At 44.5% G+C, this 19,245-nt stretch overlaps 1 pseudogene; it reads left to right on the top strand.

Annotated features, from left to right (window-relative positions):
* The first annotated feature begins 174 nt into the window (after positions 1–174).
* LOC119457869 (uncharacterized) lies at positions 175–18,031 on the top strand (annotated as a pseudogene).
* The last annotated feature ends 1,214 nt before the right edge of the window (positions 18,032–19,245 follow it).

The following is a 19,245-nucleotide window of genomic DNA, read 5'->3' as shown; positions in this document are numbered from 1 at the left end:
TGGGAACTACGCTCGGTCGGCACACCTACCCATCTAGCCACCGTACTGCGGGTACCAATCATGGTTCCTCCATGGTACCAAATGTCCAAAATGCTCCTATCCCCCATCTGCGCAATTGCGGAAATGCGTCACAAGGCGCTTTCTGCTGCACTTCCGCTGAATAACTTTTTGATAATGGCGTAGCTGCAATGGACGTTCGTTGGCTGTTGCTCAGTAGCTTGGAAGTTTGCGGTGGCTCTAGAATGATCTGATATTTACTGTTCAAGTGTGATCTTCAAGCAAGAAGTGATGGATCTGGTGAAGCGGGTGTTCACATTTCTCACTTTTTTTGTTTGCTGCGGCTGTTTAGCGTTCCTCACCGTGTCACTTGCAACTCAGGAATGGATCGAGGCGAAGCCAGTTATGTTAGTTTATGTGAGCAATAATTCTATACAGCAAGCTGAAAACGAAGGGAAGTTCAAAGGAGAAGTATCTTTTGGACTGTTTCATGGCAAAAGACGCTTAATTATGGACTGGGTCCTAGGCACTCAACTTTCAGCAGTAAGTATGTTTTGACAGTTACTAAGCCTATTTCCTCATCCATTCGTCTTTCAGATAAAAAGTCGTAAGACCTTTCAAGTAGTATTTTCTTAATTTACATCAGGCATGGTGTACAGCTCGTTAGTTTGTACATAGCTGGCGTGTGGAATTGTGTCGTTCGGAATGACTCGTGATCTCGTTTCTTTTTGCATTGCATAGTTAAAGAAGAGCTGCAGAAGAATCCGACGCTAATGATCTTCGGCCTGTGGCTCGTGACAGTGCTGGGCATTTCCTTGGCTGTTGTTTTCGGGCTTGTGAGCTGCATTTTTGCGATCGTCAACTCTGTGATGACGCCCGTAGAAGCCATCACGGGAAGGGCCGGCCTGTACCTGTGGAATACTGTCGGAGGTTGGTGCCACGATCGCATTATTTCTCCGTTCGTGTCTTTCAACGTTAGAAGAAAAAAGAAAAAAAAGTGCTTCCTTGTGATATGCGGCGTACTTTGTAAGGTAGCCGCTGAACTTGCCTGTTTAACGTATTTAAACGTTATTTTTATTGTCAACCCAAACACATCATTTGACTTAAATCTCAATATATGTGCGTACATATAGTATCGAAGCTCTGATAAAATTGCTAAGGCTAATCATGTCAGCGACGCAGAACTTTCTTTTTATTGCAAATGCTTCTGATAGTTCTGGCCATTGTAGTTCCAGAGCATGGATGTGCTTAATGTGGGGCCTTCCCTCAGTACCAGTGGTTATGGCCTCAGGCCACTGGTCCTGAGTTCTCTCTCATTTTCTTACCGTGAGAGCAGTTGTAGTACACAACCTGAATTAGCACCACGGTAATAATAATGTAGTGCCGATCGCTTTTGTGTTCTGCATTCAGTATGTCGTGCACTGTTGTATCTGTCAGATTGTGGACATTGAATGCCAAGGTAATTTTATTGGGCCTCTTCAATCTGACATGCAATGACTGCTAGTGTGTGTGTGTGTGTGTGTGTGTGTGTGTGTGTGTGTGTGTGTGTGTGATACCACCGTAGTGTCATTGCTACCTGTTATTTGGTAAAAAATCCACACCCATCTTGGCCAGATGCACACATGCATGTCATTAACAATGAGTAAGGCACAATGCACATCTCCCATAGGAGCATCTTTACACAGTGGGTCTACTCACACTCCCTGTGTATGTTTGGCTTATCGGTGTCTTGTGAGTAGTCGTGCCTGTGGAATGTGTGAATAGTCGAGCCTGTGGAGTAGGACAGACAGGAGTGCTGATTCACTTTCTTTTTTGTTTAAAGACCATGCTGAGGTCATGCACGTAGCATTTGCTCTGTGCTCTACTTTTCTCCCCAACTTCTTGCATTTTTGCAGCTTTGCAAGCACATGCTTTCCTTTTATTCTTTTTCCAACGAGTGAAAAATCATTGGAGTGTCGCCTATCAGTACTGACAGAAAGTTCTCACACAGCAATGGTGACGAAGCAATATTGTGGCAAGATGCTATGAATAATAGGATGTACTGCTGCATGAAGTTGATATCTGATCCAGTCAGCATTCATGTGCTGACTAATTGCTGTTTCCTATGTGTAAATGTGCCAAGGCGGATGAATCCAATGATGGAAGTGTCTGGAACTGTTGGCAGATAAGGACTGAGGGCAACGGTGGACAGGGAACATGTGTGGCATGTCCACTACACGCATGTGTAGTGGACATCGTATTGTACAGTTCAGAGTACTGATATCTGGAAGAATCGTCATTGTGCATCCTTTTACAAAACGATGCTTATCAGCCGAGTCTGCATTCCATTCAATCTTATTCTATAGGGGCTCCTTATGGTTTAGCATGTTTAAATAATTTTGTGCAGTTGGAAGTATTCCATCAAGCTCTATTTTCAGTCATTTGGAAGAAAAAGGTTAATACATCAGGTGTGACATCACTAATTTCAATTTATTTTCCCACGCATGAGCTCAGGAACTAAATTCTTGAAACTTGCCAATTCGGTCTTTGCTTCCTTGTGAATGCAGTGTAGAACTTTTGGGACAAATAAATAATTATACTCTGTTTCATACATTGTGTGCAATGCTGTGGAGGTTAGCAAGACTTATTGCAGTGGCTGTGTTCGTCACCAAAATATACATGTTTTCTTTCCAGTAGTTATTTGAAACTGTTCTTTATTTATGCTCAGCAATAAATGAAAGAGAAGCCTCAATCCTTAAATATAACAAACTGTGTTATATGGCTCCTAATAGGCTATTACGTAATTTTGCTTTTCGTTTTCTATTTTGGGTTTTTAATTTTCAGCCCATCGTGTCATCCTCGCGTACATACTCACCTGAGCATGTTGGCGTGCAGCGAAGCATAGAGTGGCCTATAGCTGCACCTGCATTGCAGTGTCGTGTTTAATCTTGCAAATCTGACATGGTGCTGAAAAAATGCCGCGCTAAGTTCACCCGAGGTAAACTTTCAGTTGTCCTCAAAAAAAAAAAAAAGAAGAAAAATCTTCAGCGACAGTATCGAACCCATGCCATTTTGATTCAGAGCTAGATGTTTAACCATTTGACCATGAAGCAAGCAGAGCAATACATTTTAATGACCGAACTTCTTGTGTAGCTTCCACAATATTGCACACTAAATGTGAAATGTATTGGCTTAAGTAGACACATTCAATAATGTGTGACATCATGGCAATTTTGGATTGGAAGTTGTATTTCGTTTTTTTACCTTTTTCTGACTTACCATGCCACCTCTCGTGGTAAGAGTGGCCATTTCGCTATGGCAGAAGCATTATTTTCTATTAGAGCTCGATATTCCTTTCTCATGTCTTTTTAAAGACTTTCCACTGATTTGTTTTTATTATCACTATTGACTCTCAGGCAGCAAGATTCCGTGTGTTCTACAGGATTACTGTGAAATATGTTTTACCGCGGTTATATTGCATTAGGATATAGGGGGTATGCACTGAACCTTGATCCGCGAGGCGGCGACAGCTTCGCCTGGCAGCCGCCCAATGTTTACGGTTGTCGGTTCGTCCGTGCGTTGCGGAAGTATTGAAGATCGCTATCGTCCAAGCCGTCGTGGGGAGTTCGCACACAGCAGTGTTTTGTGCTCGGAGCCATGAGTGCGTGTTATTACATAGAAAGTACTTGAATAAGTGTATCTGCGTGCACGGAGAGACTATACGTGCCGCGATTGTACGCCAATGCAGCAGCGGTATAATGGTGAACTACGCAGTGTTACTGTCTTCTTTTATGAGAAGCCACGGTGTGAGTGGCTTTTCTTTGAATTACTGTGAATGACGAAGCTGCGCGAACAGACAGACAGCTGAAGCGTCGCGATCTAAAAATTTGAATTCAATTGGAAAATTGTAGTGACTGCAGATCGAGTTGGAGCACTTACTGCTTTTCAAAATAAAACAACGTTAACGCTAATTTGTACGACGTCAATGAATGGAATTTACGGGACTATGTAAATGCTGATGGTCATTTAAAAGGAAGGAAGTTACAAATACATTATACTTGTTTCTTTCCCAAAAGCTGCGCATCTCTAACCAGCACTAAACAAACACATGCACAGCACGCTGCAGTGGCGGAGGTCTAAAAAACCATTTGGGGGGGGGGGGGGGGGGGAATAACCGCTGGCAACTGCTGCATCTAATCCCTCTCCGACCGCGACATCCCATTACTGTGGCTATGAGATGCACACACAATTCACATGGCTATTTCACCAAAAAAAGAAAAAACGCAAACAAAAATAAAGACAGAAGCTTGCTCACCTTTCAGACAACAACCACAAGAACAATTAGACGAATGGCTGCTGCACCCAGCCGCTCGTCAAATAATTATGGCCTTCCATGAATTTGTATGATTTTAGTTGCTCGCACGACCCAAAACTTGTTCCGTGCACAAGATAGTCCTTGATGTCGGTGAAATCCGCACGAGGCAGCAGCCCGACAACGTGCTGAAGTTCAGAGTCTTTCAGTCCAAGGTAGGTCGACGCTGCTGCACAAGCGCACTTTTTCTTCGTAGCGCAATTACTCAGGTTTATCTAAACCGCGTACATATGCACTTAAGTGCATTATAGTCACTGAACACACCAATTGACTATAAATACTGAAGTGCAACCTTCCACTGAATTGTCCGTTGCACTACTGCCAGCGCCTAGGCCTAGGCCGCCTAAGGACGGCGACCGCCAACATGGTGGCCACCGCGGACGGTAGCGCTCCTCGCGGATGACGTCAAGTGCAGACACCCTATAGGGAAGGAGGCATTGTGACTATTTAACTGTGTTAGTAAAAAAAAAAAAAGATGTGAGCTGCTTAGGCTTTCATTAAATGATGTGCATGTTTAGCACCTGTGTTCGCCCAGCCAGGTCACCTAACCTAATCGAGCTCAGAAGTGCACACGCTCCTGCATTCAAGCGTGCTGATGCTGATCTATGTAGGACACTTGCCGCTTTTCCTTTCACAGCAGCCTAATGTCTGCCGTGAGATCAACAGTTGGCATCATGAAAGAGTAGCATGCTGCTTCCTCCACTTGCTATGCATAATGCAAGTGGAGGAACACTGCTGTCAACAGGCAACATTTGAGTGCTTGGAGGCAAAATTTGAGTAATTTGCCTGCACCAGGGATGAGAAACAGTGTGAGAAAACATGCCGATACCTATGTGTATCAGACATTAATTGTGATTTTGTTAGATCACAACGACTATTGTGTTTGCCATGCAAGTTAGTAAGAAAGACACGTGTTGCACTTTTTAGCCAGGTACTGGAGGCCTGCACTTGTTTGATTTTACTGAACTAGATAAAATGTCCAAAGTATGTGACAGTTGAATAGACCAAGAGAACAATTAACAAATGTTATTTCTGAGTGAGAACTGCAGTATGAAAATAAAAAGCACTCGCAACCTGTAAAGAGAACTCAAACAAAAGTTCTCCTTATTGGTGAGGTCCTTGCGACCTTCACTGGGTGGCAGTGGTGGCAGCATCGCACAAGCGTCTTCATCTGCATAAGTGCAATTTTGACAATTGAGGTTGTCAGTGAGTCGGTTGGTGCCGTCATGTATCGCTCAACAAGTTTGGCACATTCAAAGTGTACTTTTGTCTATGTGTCAATGGTTTCCATTGACAAAATTTGTGTGCTGTGTCATGTCATGGCACCATGCACTGAATAATAATACTGCTCACTGGACTCACTTGCCCACAAAAGCCGAAGTACCATGCAAGACAGAACTTAGGGGAAAGAAAAAAAACTGCATTCTCACCATTTCTTTCTGGATGGCAATTATAGTGACACACTCTCCATCGATGCATTTAGTACGAATGTAACAGCTGTGTGGTCAGATGCTTCCTAATTAAAGAGTGTTTAGTGCTATACAATAGCATATGGGCTTTGAATGGGACCAGACGGCGAACCTGAACTATCTGGTTTTCCTAATCGAGTTTATACTATACCAGTTTTGCTATCTGCACAGGCTGTGACTGAACGCATGGATTTTAGTGCCACAATTGAAAGAGGAAGAAAGACGAAAGGTAGCGCCTGGACTTTTATCTCTTCTCTCACTTTCTATCAATGGTGGCGCTAAAAACTATGCTTCTAGCCCAACAAGAGGCTCTTCTGTGAATGTCTTTCTGCAATCCATGTAAGCTTAATGAAAGAAAATGAAACTGTAAGACTACTTCACAAGTTGCAAGAAAGTGTAATTCAGATTATAGTAAGAAAAAGAACATGATGCTAACGGAAGTAGTTTGCTCTATGCTCCATAATTTGCATTCTGTTAGCTCCCCCCCCCCCCTTCCCCCTAATAACGAATGCATGTGCTGTTTTTTTGGAATGAGGCTGAAAACAGTAGCAGGGTTTCTTGTAATATTTCTGCGAAGGGCCAGTCGGAGTTCTAATCACAAATTCCGCATGCTGCAGAGGCTCAGTGTTAGGCCTAAAATATTTTGCTACTGAGCACGAAGTAGTGGTATTGAATCATAGCTATGGCAGCCAAATTGCAGCAGGCACAAATGCTCGTGCACCTGTATAAATGCGCATGTCTAAAAAATTGTGTAAATGTGTAAAAAACCCGCATGTGTGGAAATTGGCTCCAGCACGCTAGCCGTGTCCGCCATGTTGCCATTGTGGTGGTGGTTCCTGGAGATCGAGCTAAGCACAATGCGCGAGCTGGGGGATGGGGCATGAGAAGGCACCTCGATCCCCACAATAGGAATGTGAAGAGAAAGAAAGGGAAGAGAGACATGGCACTGAAAACAAATTTAGAAAATTTAAAAAGTAAACACAAATTCAGTTATAATATTATTAATATTGCTACAAGATGACGACTACGGTCGTTATCCTACGGGAAGACTTGGTTGTTGGGCTCTGCGCCTTCAGGAGTGCTCTTACTCCGTTACCTACAAGTCTGGCCGCCTCCATCTGGACGCGGACTGCTTGTCCCGCTACCCTGTTGACCAACCAGACGGATCAGACATTGAACCTAACCCCTGCGTTATGTCTATGTCTCAGTTTCTCCAGATTGGTGACGAACAACGTCGTGATGCTTCTTTGCGATCGCTCATTGACCGGCTGGAATCCGCACCTAACGACGCCTCACTGCGCATGTTCACCCTCGTGAATGGCACACTTTACCGTCGTAACGTCCAATCAGATGGCCCTGAGCTGCTTCTCGTTGTGCCTAAACATCTGCATTCAACGGTCCTGCATGAGCTTCACGACGAACCAACTGCTGGTCACCTTGGCGTATCCCGCACGTACGACCGTGTCCGGCGCGGCTTCTTTTGGCGCGGTCTTGCCCGGTCTGTTCAATGTTACGTGACCTCCTGCGACAAATGCCAACGCCAGAAACGTCCTGCCGCACCTTCGGCTGGACTGCTTCAGCCGCTCTCCATCCCGACCGAACCATTCTTCAGTGTTGGTTTAGACCTCGGTCCTTTTCCCGAGTCACGATCCAGCAACAACTGGGTCGCCGTTGCTATTGATTATGCGACCAGGTATGCAATCACTCGAGCGCTCCCCACCAGCACTGCCACTGATGTTGGCGATTTCTTGCTCCACGATGTTATTCTACACCATGCCGCGCCCCTAGCCAATTGCTCACAGATCGAGGCCGCGTATTTTTATCCCGTGTAATCGACGATCTTTTGCGCTCCTCCTCAACGCAGCACAAGGTGACCACTGCCTAGCATCCCCAAACCTCACCGAGTGACTAAATCGCACCCTAACGGACATGCTCTCAATGTATGTTTCATCTGACCACCATGACTGGGACCTGGCGCTACCTTACGTGACTTTCGCCTACAATTCATCGCGTCATGATACCGCCGGTTACTCACCCTTTTATATGGTCTTTGGCCGTGAACCGACGTTACCAATGGACACCCTTCTTCCGGCTGCTGCCGCGCCGCCTAGTGAATATGCACGTGATGCCATCGCTCATGCCGATCACGCGCGTCAGATCGCCCGCTCTAAGCTGTTGGCCTATGCCGGCTGTCATAGAGCGTCCCGGAAGCGCCTCTATGACAGCCGGCATCACGACGTTTGCTTCTCACCTGGTGCCTTAGTTCTCCTGTGGTGTCCATTCCGTCGTGTTGGCTTGTCTGAGAAGTTAGCTCGATACACGGGTCCTTACCGAATCGTCCGCCAGGTCACGGACGTCACCTACGAGATTGTTCCCGTCTCTCCGACTTTACCGCCTGCGATCGCCCCCAGTGACATAGTTCACGTCAGCAGACTGAAAGCCTACCGCCCTCCTTCTAACGACAATGTGTGAAGTGCGCCGAGATGGCGCTTCCACCGCCGGGGGTAATGCTACGAGAGAGACATTCAGCCTGAGGCAGACGACGAAGAAGACGGTTCTCTCTGGTGCTGGTGGCTGTCCACCATCTTGGCTACTGTGTCTCTCACATACTGTAAATACAGTGTAAATAGTCCCGCCTTGTGTCGTTTTACGTAACAATATTATCATTATTCAAAATTTAACTTCCACACTTTTACATCTATCCTTTACTGTATTTATTTCATTATTAAGTTCACATTACTATTCCTATCTAGGCAAGGCTGACTGACTACCTTAATTTAGGCTACTTTATTTCTTTTATTATCGGTTTATTTCTGATCTTCAATTCGTTTCTTTTTCTTTTTACTTATTTATTAACTAATTTATTTTAATTTTCAATCGTATTACCACCTTCGTGGCCTATTTCCCACAGTGGATTTGTGTCATTAAGGGGGGCTTTCGTGTTGCGAAAAATGACCAAAAAATCAATTTTTTGAATAGCCCATATTCTGTTTCTATAACTCTTTTTTTTTTTATCTGATTCCAAAATATGAACGCTAAAAACCGCGTAGAAGTGCTCAAAAAAATTTTTGTATCAACCAACGTGGCGAAAAAATTACATGGAAATCGCGAAAAAATGGCGTTTTTCAAGCAGCGCCGCAACCGAGCGCCGCCATTTTGCCCTTGTTGGAAAGCGCATTTCTCCGTCTTTAAACTTGCCGCTCCGGCCAAATCCATTTAGAAGCAAACACACAAAAAGCGAATGATTCAAGGCTGTTCTGAGGCCTCCGATTGGCCACGCCCGTCATGTGGCCAATTGGAGCTTCGCCATTGGTCTCGTTGGCAGTGCGCGTCTTTTGGTACTGGGCTGCCGCGCCTGTCGGCGCACGATGTTCATATGTATATGCGGTGTATAGTGTCAGAAGCTTACATTTGATATCGCCCGTGACTCGCTCGTCTGATAATCACCTCGCCATCTTCGTGAGCACGTACGGAGCGTAGTTTCGGCAGCGGACTCCGCAAGTGATAAGCGCCTCTTGGCATCTTGGCTCGCCAGGATCGCCAGTACTTACGGAATGCAGCTGACTTGTGTTGTGATATGCGCCTCTGGACGTATCGGCTCGCTGTCAGTGCATGCGGAGCATAGTTTCGGAAGCTGGTTTTCCGTTGTGATACGCTACTCTAGACATATCGGCTCGACGCATTCATCAGTGCTTCCGGGCCTTGTTTCGGAAGTTTACTGGTGACCATGGGTCAGCGACCGCTGAAGTACAAGACGGCTCATGCTTACGGCACTCATAAGCGAAAATCGCCGACAGTGTAACAGACTGCTTCAAGGTCGCCTGGCAGTACTGTGCAGCATAGCACAGAAGTCGCAGACGCTTAGCTGAGAACTCCACACGCGGGCAGGATGCGTACGCGTGCCGATGATGCCGTTCAGGAGCCGCCACTGCGAACTTCACATGCGGGCGAAATGCCTACTTGTGTCGACGATGTTGAGGAGTTGCTCTCGGGGACTTCATACGTTGCTGAAACCTCTCGTGCGAACAGCAATGGCACCATTGAGCTTGTCGTGCCGCGTTCCACATCGTCGTATGCATCCAGCAATCGCGCCTCGGATGTGTCTGATTCTCTTCTCGGCACTTTGAACGATGTTGCTATGCCGTCCACAAGTACGGGCGGCACCATTCAGGCACGCCTAGAGCCACATTTTGTATCGGCCGAAGCATCCCGGGAGGTCGTCGCGAAAGTGCAAGCAAAACTTACTTCGGTGTCTGCGACCGCGCGGAAAATGGAACTGACGGGTAAAGGTGAGGTGCTTGCCAGTACAGAAGAAGTGGGGGAGTTTCTTAGCGTTCAAATGACGGCCCTGAACGCGCTTCTCGGCAAATCAAAGTGCCAGCAGTGCTCCCAACCAGGACTTTCAGTTCAGCTGGGAACAAGACATGGATTAGCAGCGCAAATGATACTGACGTGCGCGTTTTGCGGCGGTGTCGCGAAGGAGGGGTCATCACCGTGAAAGGAAGGTTGCAAAGTTTTCGATGTAAATATGAAAGCTATACAGGCTGTTAAAAGTATTGGCAAAGGGGCAACAGGCCTAGAACGATTTCTGGTCAATTATGAATGTCTCCCATAGAGGGTTGCATCATAAAACATTTCAGAAACATCTGTAGGCTGAGTTTGAGTTTAAAAGCCTTTTTCTCAAAACGACTTTTCTTGCTTCCTGCTTTGCTTGTTCCACTGATTTCTTCGTTACCACTAGGTCTATTTCAGTTACGTTTTTTTTTTTTCCTGTCTTCCTGGATGTATTGTCCAGGGCATGACACTCTTGCTTTTGCAGTTTGACTTTACTACAATTAACGATTCGACTACTTACTCACAGCCTAAATGGCTGTGGTACTGTCACCTCTTAAAAAATGAGAACTAAAAAAATTGCATTGCAAATAAAAAAAAATCTAAGAATGTCACAACCTCAACCATTCATCTTGGAATGCACAGTGCTTTGAACAAGTGTTCTATCATATTTTATAAGTGATTCAGGCTTACAACAAGGCCAGAAGGAGAAAAATATTGTACATAAAAAAAAGTTCTTAAGATATCTTTATGAAATTTATACAGTAGTATCACAGAACCGTTGCTGATAAGTCTGCCAATTTTCATAAAAATCCACAAAGAAATAAAGTTATCGAACGCCACGTCCCCCCCTTAATTGAGGCTTCATCATCATCATCATGTCTGAACATGGAAACTAACTAGCCCAACAAAAAGCTCTTCTATTTACAGGGATGTGGACCTGTCATCTATTTCCAAGGACCGTGTTGCTGTTCCCAAGAAAGCTTTTAGGTGCTCGAAAGTGACCTGGACCAATCACATCACCAAAATACTTTGCAGTTGTACTGTAAATTTTTTTCCTTTTTGTTTTTTACGGATCGTCACACGCAAATGGCATCATTTTTTGTCGTGATGTATTTTTTTCTTAAGGCAGACCCGATTTGGCAGGAATGTGGGTGTGCAGTAGGCATTGAGCATATGCAAAGCTATATTTTTGTAACTGACTACTGAATTCTTGAAGCACAACTCGTTTTACACAGCACATTTCCAGTGGCGGTGTTGGACATTCTGCTTTCGCAAGAATCCCCAAATTCGAAGTGCTGATGGCTATTTATGTGCTATAGGTGGCTATGTGTGATGCAGAGGTGAGAGCTGCGACGTTTCTGCGGGCAGGGAGAAGAGTGGCTTCTCAGTAAAAAAGGGCCCGAATGCTTTCGTTAGCATTTTCAGCAGCTCACATCTCTAATACTTTCAAGATGTAATATACACATTTGTCTGCAATGCCCTAGCCTGTTAGGTGCCCGTGCAACATTTCTTGAACCTGGTGAATACACCTGCTTTGTCACCAGGCTATGCAGTCAGGGTGCGTACAGGTCCTTGAAATCCTTGAAAACCCTTGAAATTGAAAAGTGTGTTTTCAAGGCCCTTGAATGTCCTGGAATTTTTTTCCTTCCTTGAAAATCCTTGAATTTCGTGAGCAATGCACTCCGATATCGACATTGCGACCTCCTTTCCGTGGTAGATCGGTGTCGATCTGACAAATTCCCCATTTCAGAAACAATGCGCTGGCGCAAGCACACATGGTTCCGTTTTGCAGAACTGCGCGGAAAAAATGAAAGGCTTCACCGCATCAAATCGCGCGCGGAGCGATCGACTCGTGCCGCGCTTCGGTGCTGGCTCGGCTGGCAACATTTATACTGCTTTCCTCACCCTATCGTTCGTTTCACTCCTCGCCCGTCGGTCTGCCTTGTCCCACTTTCCCTCTGGCGCGCTATGTGAAGCTAGAGAGAGCTATGATGGAGCAACTTCACCACTGATGCTCAGTGCCTTTCTTTGGCTGGAGGTTTGTTATAATATTATTTATGATAATATAGTATAAGTGCAATAAATTTATGCTGAATGTTTTGGAAATGTTTGATGGACCAACGCAGCTAATACTGCAGAAGCCTGAGCAGCTGTTGTGAGTGTTAAGTCGTTGTGTTAACATTTAATATTGCGGACTTGAGAAATGATCAAGACATGTTTTACAAAAAGCTATGCCGGTATCGGCCGAAAACGACGTAACAGCCGGGAAAACGCAGCACCCGGGAACGTAACAGCAGGGTTCTACTGTATATTGGATGTGTAGCAAGACTACACTGAATGGCTTGGAAATGTTCGGTAAACTTACCCAGTTAATACTGGAAGTCAGAGTGGCTGGTGGGAGCATTCATTGTGTTTTGTGAACTTTTTTTTCGGTATTGCTGTGAACCTGCAAAGTGATCAAGACTAGACATTATTAACATAATTGGAATATACATTTATTTCTTTTTATTTTAGTGCAATAACCCCATGCTGAATGTTTTGAATATTTTTGGTGAACTTTACCCAGTCTATACTGAAATCTCAGCTGCTGTTGTAAGCGTTCATTTTGGGTTGTGATCTTGAAAAAGTTATCAAGGCTAGACATTTTTATTATAATTGTGATACCCGCCGTGGTTGCTTAGTGGCTGTGGTGTTGGGCTGCTAAGCACGAGGTCGCGGGATCGAATCCCGGCCATGGCGGCCGCATTTTGATGGGGGCAAAATGCGAAAACACCCGTGTACTTAGATTTAGGTGCACCTTAAAGAACCCCAGGTGGTCGAAATTTTCTGGAGTCCCCCACTACGGCGTGCCTCATATGAGGTCGTGGTTTTGGCACGTAAAATCCCATAAAAGTTACAATTGTGATGTGCATTTATTTATTGTAAGTGCAATAAAACTAGTCATTTTTGTAAATGTTAAAGTAATGAACTCCTACTTTGGATGCCACTTTAAATCCTTGAAAAACCTGTGACAGGTCCTGGAAAGTCCTGGAATAACCTTGAATTTTTGCCTTGGAAACCTGTACGAACCCTGTATGCTGTAGTGAATATCTATGTAAGCTATTCCTGTACTCGCAGCAGGAAGCCTGCAATTTGGCTCGAAATGCCTTTTTAATACCCCCACCATATTTTGTGTATAGTACTTTTAAACATGACTGTTGGTTGTATTTCACTATACGTTGCAAATACTTAATCGCAACTGTTGTAGGCACTACTTGGTGCCTTCAGCAGAAACAAAAGCACAGAAGTCTTATTGGTGGGACATTGGCACCATTTGGTGGAGGACATGTTGAGATGATCCCCGAGGCCATGCCAACACAATAGCTCACCATGATGATGGACACAACATACAACTTTGAGCATAGTAGCAGGGTGCGTACAGGTCCTTGAAATTGAAAAGTGCGTTTTCAAGGGCCTTGAAAGTCCTGAAATTTTTTCCTTCCTTGAAAATCCTTGAATTTCGTGAGCAATGCACTCTGATATCGACATTGCGACCTCCTTTTTGTAGTAGAACGGCGTCGATCTGACAAACTCCCCATTCCAGAAAGAATACGTCGGCGCGGGCACACGTGGTTCCGTTTTGCAGAACTGCCCGGGGAAAAAAAAAAAAAAAAAAAAAAAAGGCTACACCGCGTCAAACCGCGAGCGGAGCGAGAGACCCGTCCCGCGCTTCGGTGCTGGCTCAGCTGGCAGTGTTTTCGCCGCTTTCCTCACCCCGTCGTTCGTTTCACTCCTCGCCCGTCAGTCTGCCTTGTCCCACTTTCACTCTTCCGTGCGATGTGAAGCTAGTGAAGCTAAAGAGAGCTATAGTGCAGCAATTTACCACTGATGCTCAGTGCCCTTGGGTGGAGGTTTGTTATATTATTATTTATGATAATATAAGCGCAATAACATTACCGCATTTTCCGGTCTATAATTCGCACCTTTGTATAAGATGCACCCCCCTCAAAACGGCAGTTTTTCCAAAAAAGAAAACGTATATAAGTCCCACCGGTGTATAAGACGCACCTGTTCTTTCGGTAAGCGATATAAAAAAGTTAAGTTTCGCACCGTGAACTCGGGTCACGCGCAAGCGTATGGGTGCCATATATTTCCAGTCCACAGCGCAGTTCTGCCGTCGTGGTTGCCGCAATGTTCCGTATGAAGTCCAAGTGCGATAACATCGTCCCCGCGCGCCGTATGCTGTATGTGCGAGTGAAAGCATGCGACGCTGAGCCGAATCGCACACAAGGGAGGAAAGCGGGAAGGGGTGGAGGGGGGTGCTTGTACTCTCATAGCAACTGCGTAGTTTGCGCAGCGGTGCGCGCCGTATCTTGATAGCGATCTGCAGATGCAACGACTTCGGCGTCAATCGACTTGCGGTCGGCCTACCGCCGCTTGCGTTGCTGCTCCATCCTTCTCGCACGGCGCTCGAGAACTTGATCACGAGAACCTGGCACCTCGATAGCGCGCACAGAACCCGTAGCAATTAAGTCAACCAACGCGTTTCGCGTGGCCATAACAGCGGATCCGATTTTGACGCTAGTTTTTCTGGAAAAAAAACGTACATAGGTCACACCGTTCTATAGGACATACCGACGAAAAATTCAGAAAAAAAAAAAACGCGTCTTATACACCGGAAAATACGGTATGCTGCATGTTGTGCAAATGTTTGATGAACCAACCCAGCTAATACTGCAGAAGCCTGAGCAGCTGCTGTGAGTGTTCGTTGTGTTACCTTTTAATATTGCGGACTTGAGAAATGATCAAGACAAGACATGTTTCACAGAATTGCAATATACATCTGTTTGTTATAATATAATGGATGTGTAGCAAGACTACACTGAATAATTTGGAAATGTTCGGTAAAAGCTTGCCCAGTGAATACTGGAGCTAAAAGTCAGAGTAGCTGTTGGGAGCATTCATTGTGATTTGTGAACTTTTTTGGTATTTGTGAATTTGCCAAGTGATCAAGGCTAGAGATTATTAACATAATTGGGATATACATTTATTTCTTTTTATTTTAATGCAATAACCCTATGCTGATCTGAATATTTTGGTGAACTTTACTCGGCCTATACCGGAGAAATCTCGGCCGCTGTTGTAAGCGTTCATTTTGTGTTGTGATCTTGAGAAGTTATCAAAGCTAGAAATTTTTGTTATAATTGTGATATACATTTATTTATTGTAAGTGCAATAATACTAGTCATTTTTGGAAATGTTAGAGTAAAGAAATACTACGTTGGATGGCGCTTTGAGTCCTTAAAGAACCTGTGACAGGTCCTGGAAAGTCCTGGAAAGTCCTGGAATATCCTTGAATTTTTTCCATGGAAACCTGTACGAACCCTGATAGTAGGAATGATATAAAGGAGGAGGAAGTCCTGTGATAGGGGCAGCAATTTATCGCCTATAACTCCACTCATGCAAGGCGTGTTCAACTTTTCCTTGGAAAATAATTAATTGTCAGGAGATGCCTTTAATCACCCTTCAGGCACCATTTAATTATGTCCATTGAAGGTTTAGTTTTTCGGCATTTCTTGCATCTTCAGAATCGTGAAAAGTGCAGAGCCCCGGACAGATTAAGAATTGTGAATTATTCAGCGAGTTTTGCGAGGTTTACTGAATGTTAACTCTTCACAGGAATGTCAGATATGAGAACTATTTCATGACTAGCATACTTGGAAAGCACCTTTCAGCAACTTGAAAAATATGAAAAAATATGAAAAAAATTTGTGAAGACACTCAAAAGACTTGAACCCCACTAGTACCTGACGACACCCACCTAGCCATTTACCTTCCAACTCATTTTACTAAATCATTTTACACATTACTAAAACTTGCAGCACAGGTCCAATCGGAAGTTAAAAATTAAATTCTGAGGTTTTATGTGCCAAAACCACGAGACACGCCGTGGTGGGGGACTCCAGGTTAATTTTGACCACTTGGGGTTCTTTAATGTGTACCTAGTGCACGGTACATGGGAGTTTTTGCATTTTGCCCTGTTGAACTGCGGCTGCCTTAGCCGGTATTTGATCCTACTACCTCATGCTTAGCAGTGCAACGCCAAAGCCACTAAGCTACCGCAGTGGGTTCCAATCAAAAGTTTTTAATGATGGATGCAAGACATTTAAAATACAATTTTTATCGGTGCTTTTGCTGCACTATCTCGGCGTGCACACACTGCCTGAAGTGGTTAATATTGCAGACGCATTCCATGGAGTTGGTAAAAGGTGTTGCAGGGTCTCTGTGGCTGGGTAAGTGAACCATAGTTGACACAGGATGTGGTCATTTCTAGGATGCTGGAGGAGGCTTTTACTTTGCAGTCTACTCAGTTTGGATGATGGTTCTGCCACACCTTGCAGGTCTGTTTTGCCTGGTAGCCATCGTTTCCTGGGTGGTGCAGTACTACCTCAAGCTGAGCCACAACGTTATGACTCAGGACGAGCAGAATGACAAGTGGACTTCTGACGGGCGGGCATCGCTGGGCTATAGCTTTTACTTCTTAGTGGTAGCCCTTGTGCTTTTTGCACTGAATGTATGTATATTGGTGGTGGCCAGTCTGCAGCCATGGAGCTGGAAGAAGCCCAAACACATCACGCCCAAAAATCCCGAGGGTGTCATCATGCTCTACTGATGTAACGCACCTACAAGTCGACAGTCATGAGGCAGCAATCTCATTTTAAGGTCAACGCAACTATGTATTAAGGTGCAGTGTCAAAAACTGCCCTTTTATCAATGGGCCGGGATATTGTAATGATTCTATTCCTTTTCATACGGTCCAAGTAGTGCACTGCCCCCATTGTTGCCAGGATTGGCTAGCCGTGGGCAGTGGATAAGAAAAGCAGAAGAGATCATTACATTATACCACCCATGGCTCGAGATAATGGTGCTTTACGGTGGCCTTTGCTTGTGCAAGGCAGTTGCGTATATAACACCGTTTCAAATTTAAATTTTGATTTAAACGTTTCGGTAGATTTGATAGTGCTTGTTGGCTTGATCAATATTACAGTTATTCCTGCTTGCACTGGTGGCGTCTAGCTGCCTAGAGTAAGTTTGAGCTTTGCCAAGAGGTTACCTCTGACACTGACAGCCAAGCTAATTGTACAACAGCTTGTGATCACAGTAGGAACCACATACCTGCAGCTATTGTCATGCACTGACTTCACATTTCATACTGGCCAAGTGCAAATGGTTGACATTTATGCTGTGTTGCGAGGCCATTTTGTAAATCTCAAGTGTTCCCCATGATTTGTTCAACCCAGCACTTTTTTAATTTTTAGTTCTGAAGTCAAGAAGTTATTTTTCTGCCTGGTTATATGGCATAGCACACGAGGATGTGAACATTTGTGCCTTGTTTCAACGGGTCAGAGAAGGGTGTTTGTACCTAGACACCATATTGCAAAAAGAGCTCATGCTACAAAATTTCCTTTTGTAAGTAATGGCTTGCTCAGTTAAAGTGTGCTGTCAAATTGCATTTAAAAGGCATAATACATTGCAGAGTGAGCACACTATTGTTCTAAATGTTCTCTGTGCCTGTTTAAAGACAACGTGCACTGATAATTGCATGAAAGGTGTCCGTCCAAGTGAAGTTGATCTTCACCACATAGCTCCAAGAGCATACGAGTAGCATGTTCTAATGACATTTTCACACTTTGCTCTTAAGAGTGCACTTTTTTTTTTTCTACCGTGAAAGTCCACCAGACAAAGGTGCCATTTTTGTACCATGTACATTCCATCTCACCTATTTAAGCATACTAACGTCTGCCTCCAATTTTCAAGGCATTTTTAATGCTAGCTTTCATAGTGTTTTGATACAGTTATGTATTTACATGCAAAATAAAGTTTGTACATTTTGCATCAAGTTTTGGGTCTTTTTGTCGGCCTTTGTGTAAACATACTGTAAATTTTTATACACTTCTTATCAGGGTCCGAGAACACCTGCTCTCTGGATGTTTGCATGTGGATTATAAAGTGCACTTACTCTGCTGTCCCTAGTGCTTTGGAGCACAGGCTCGACAGCCCTGAAGGTTGTTAATGCCCAGGGCGCTCTTATTGGAAAAGTGTATAGTCATCAAACATGCGCCATATTAAAGCATCTCTATTCTCATGGTGTGTGAAGTGTATGTAAAAGATTAGATCATCACCATAGCAACGTGCCAACTCCCAAATTCCGACCAATCCTCCGGATTGCACAGGTAGCTGGAAAATGCAGAGTCATGGTAACCAAATATGGACAGTATTAGTAGTAGGTATCTCCACGTGCCATTTAGAGGTACATGGCGAAGAGACCGCTCCAGGGAAGAGATGCGAAGGAGAGGGAGAAACTAGTGGCGTTCGCATCGTCAAACGCCTGTAACTTTTTTTACGGCATCGTTTAAAAATATTGCGGCTGCATGTTCGTTTTAGACTCTTGCACAACTGCCACTATGAAAGTTTTGAGCCTCGGGGTGGTTTAAGGACCCTTTAAATGAGCTTCGTTGCTGCACAGTCATGTTCTACAGTGAAGCATATTACTGAAAAGGGCTGCTGTCACGGGACATAGTATGTGTTCCATACTTATATATATGGGTGCACACACTGTCTTTGTTCGCAGTAAGAGTACCGAGACGTCTAATAACTGTACTGGCAGCTATTCAGAGCTCTTTCTGACATTGTTGTGGCCCAGAAAAGGTGAAATTCTTTTGTCTTCCCGGCTTTGCGTTAAAGGCAAACCATTCTTTTTAACGAGGCCTGTGATGAGAGCAACACACTTACACCAATGGATTGGTCTCTTCTATTGACTCTACATGTGCCATTGCCACATTTGTCACAGTCCAAGTTTAAGGTGTCCCATATAACAACTATGGTAATAGAATGTTTTGCTTTGCATGCTGCTGCTAATTGGATTCTGCAAGCATAACTTACAAACGGGTTGTGTTTTGTGATTTCAAGGCATCCCTTCAGAGTTAGCAGTGAAATGCAGAACTTAATTGGTATCCGACGAAAATTCTCCATCAAGCTCTCCGTAATTGACATGACATCATCTTACAGTGCCTGTCGGCTACGTGCAACGTTTTTAGATTACTAATCTAAAAA

The sequence above is a fragment of the Dermacentor silvarum genome, chromosome 1, assembly GCF_013339745.2.
Source record: "Dermacentor silvarum isolate Dsil-2018 chromosome 1, BIME_Dsil_1.4, whole genome shotgun sequence".
NCBI classification, from domain to species: Eukaryota; Metazoa; Arthropoda; class Arachnida; order Ixodida; family Ixodidae; genus Dermacentor; species Dermacentor silvarum.
The sequence above is the reverse complement of the archived record's forward strand: the minus strand, read 5'-3'. Positions and strand labels throughout refer to the sequence as shown.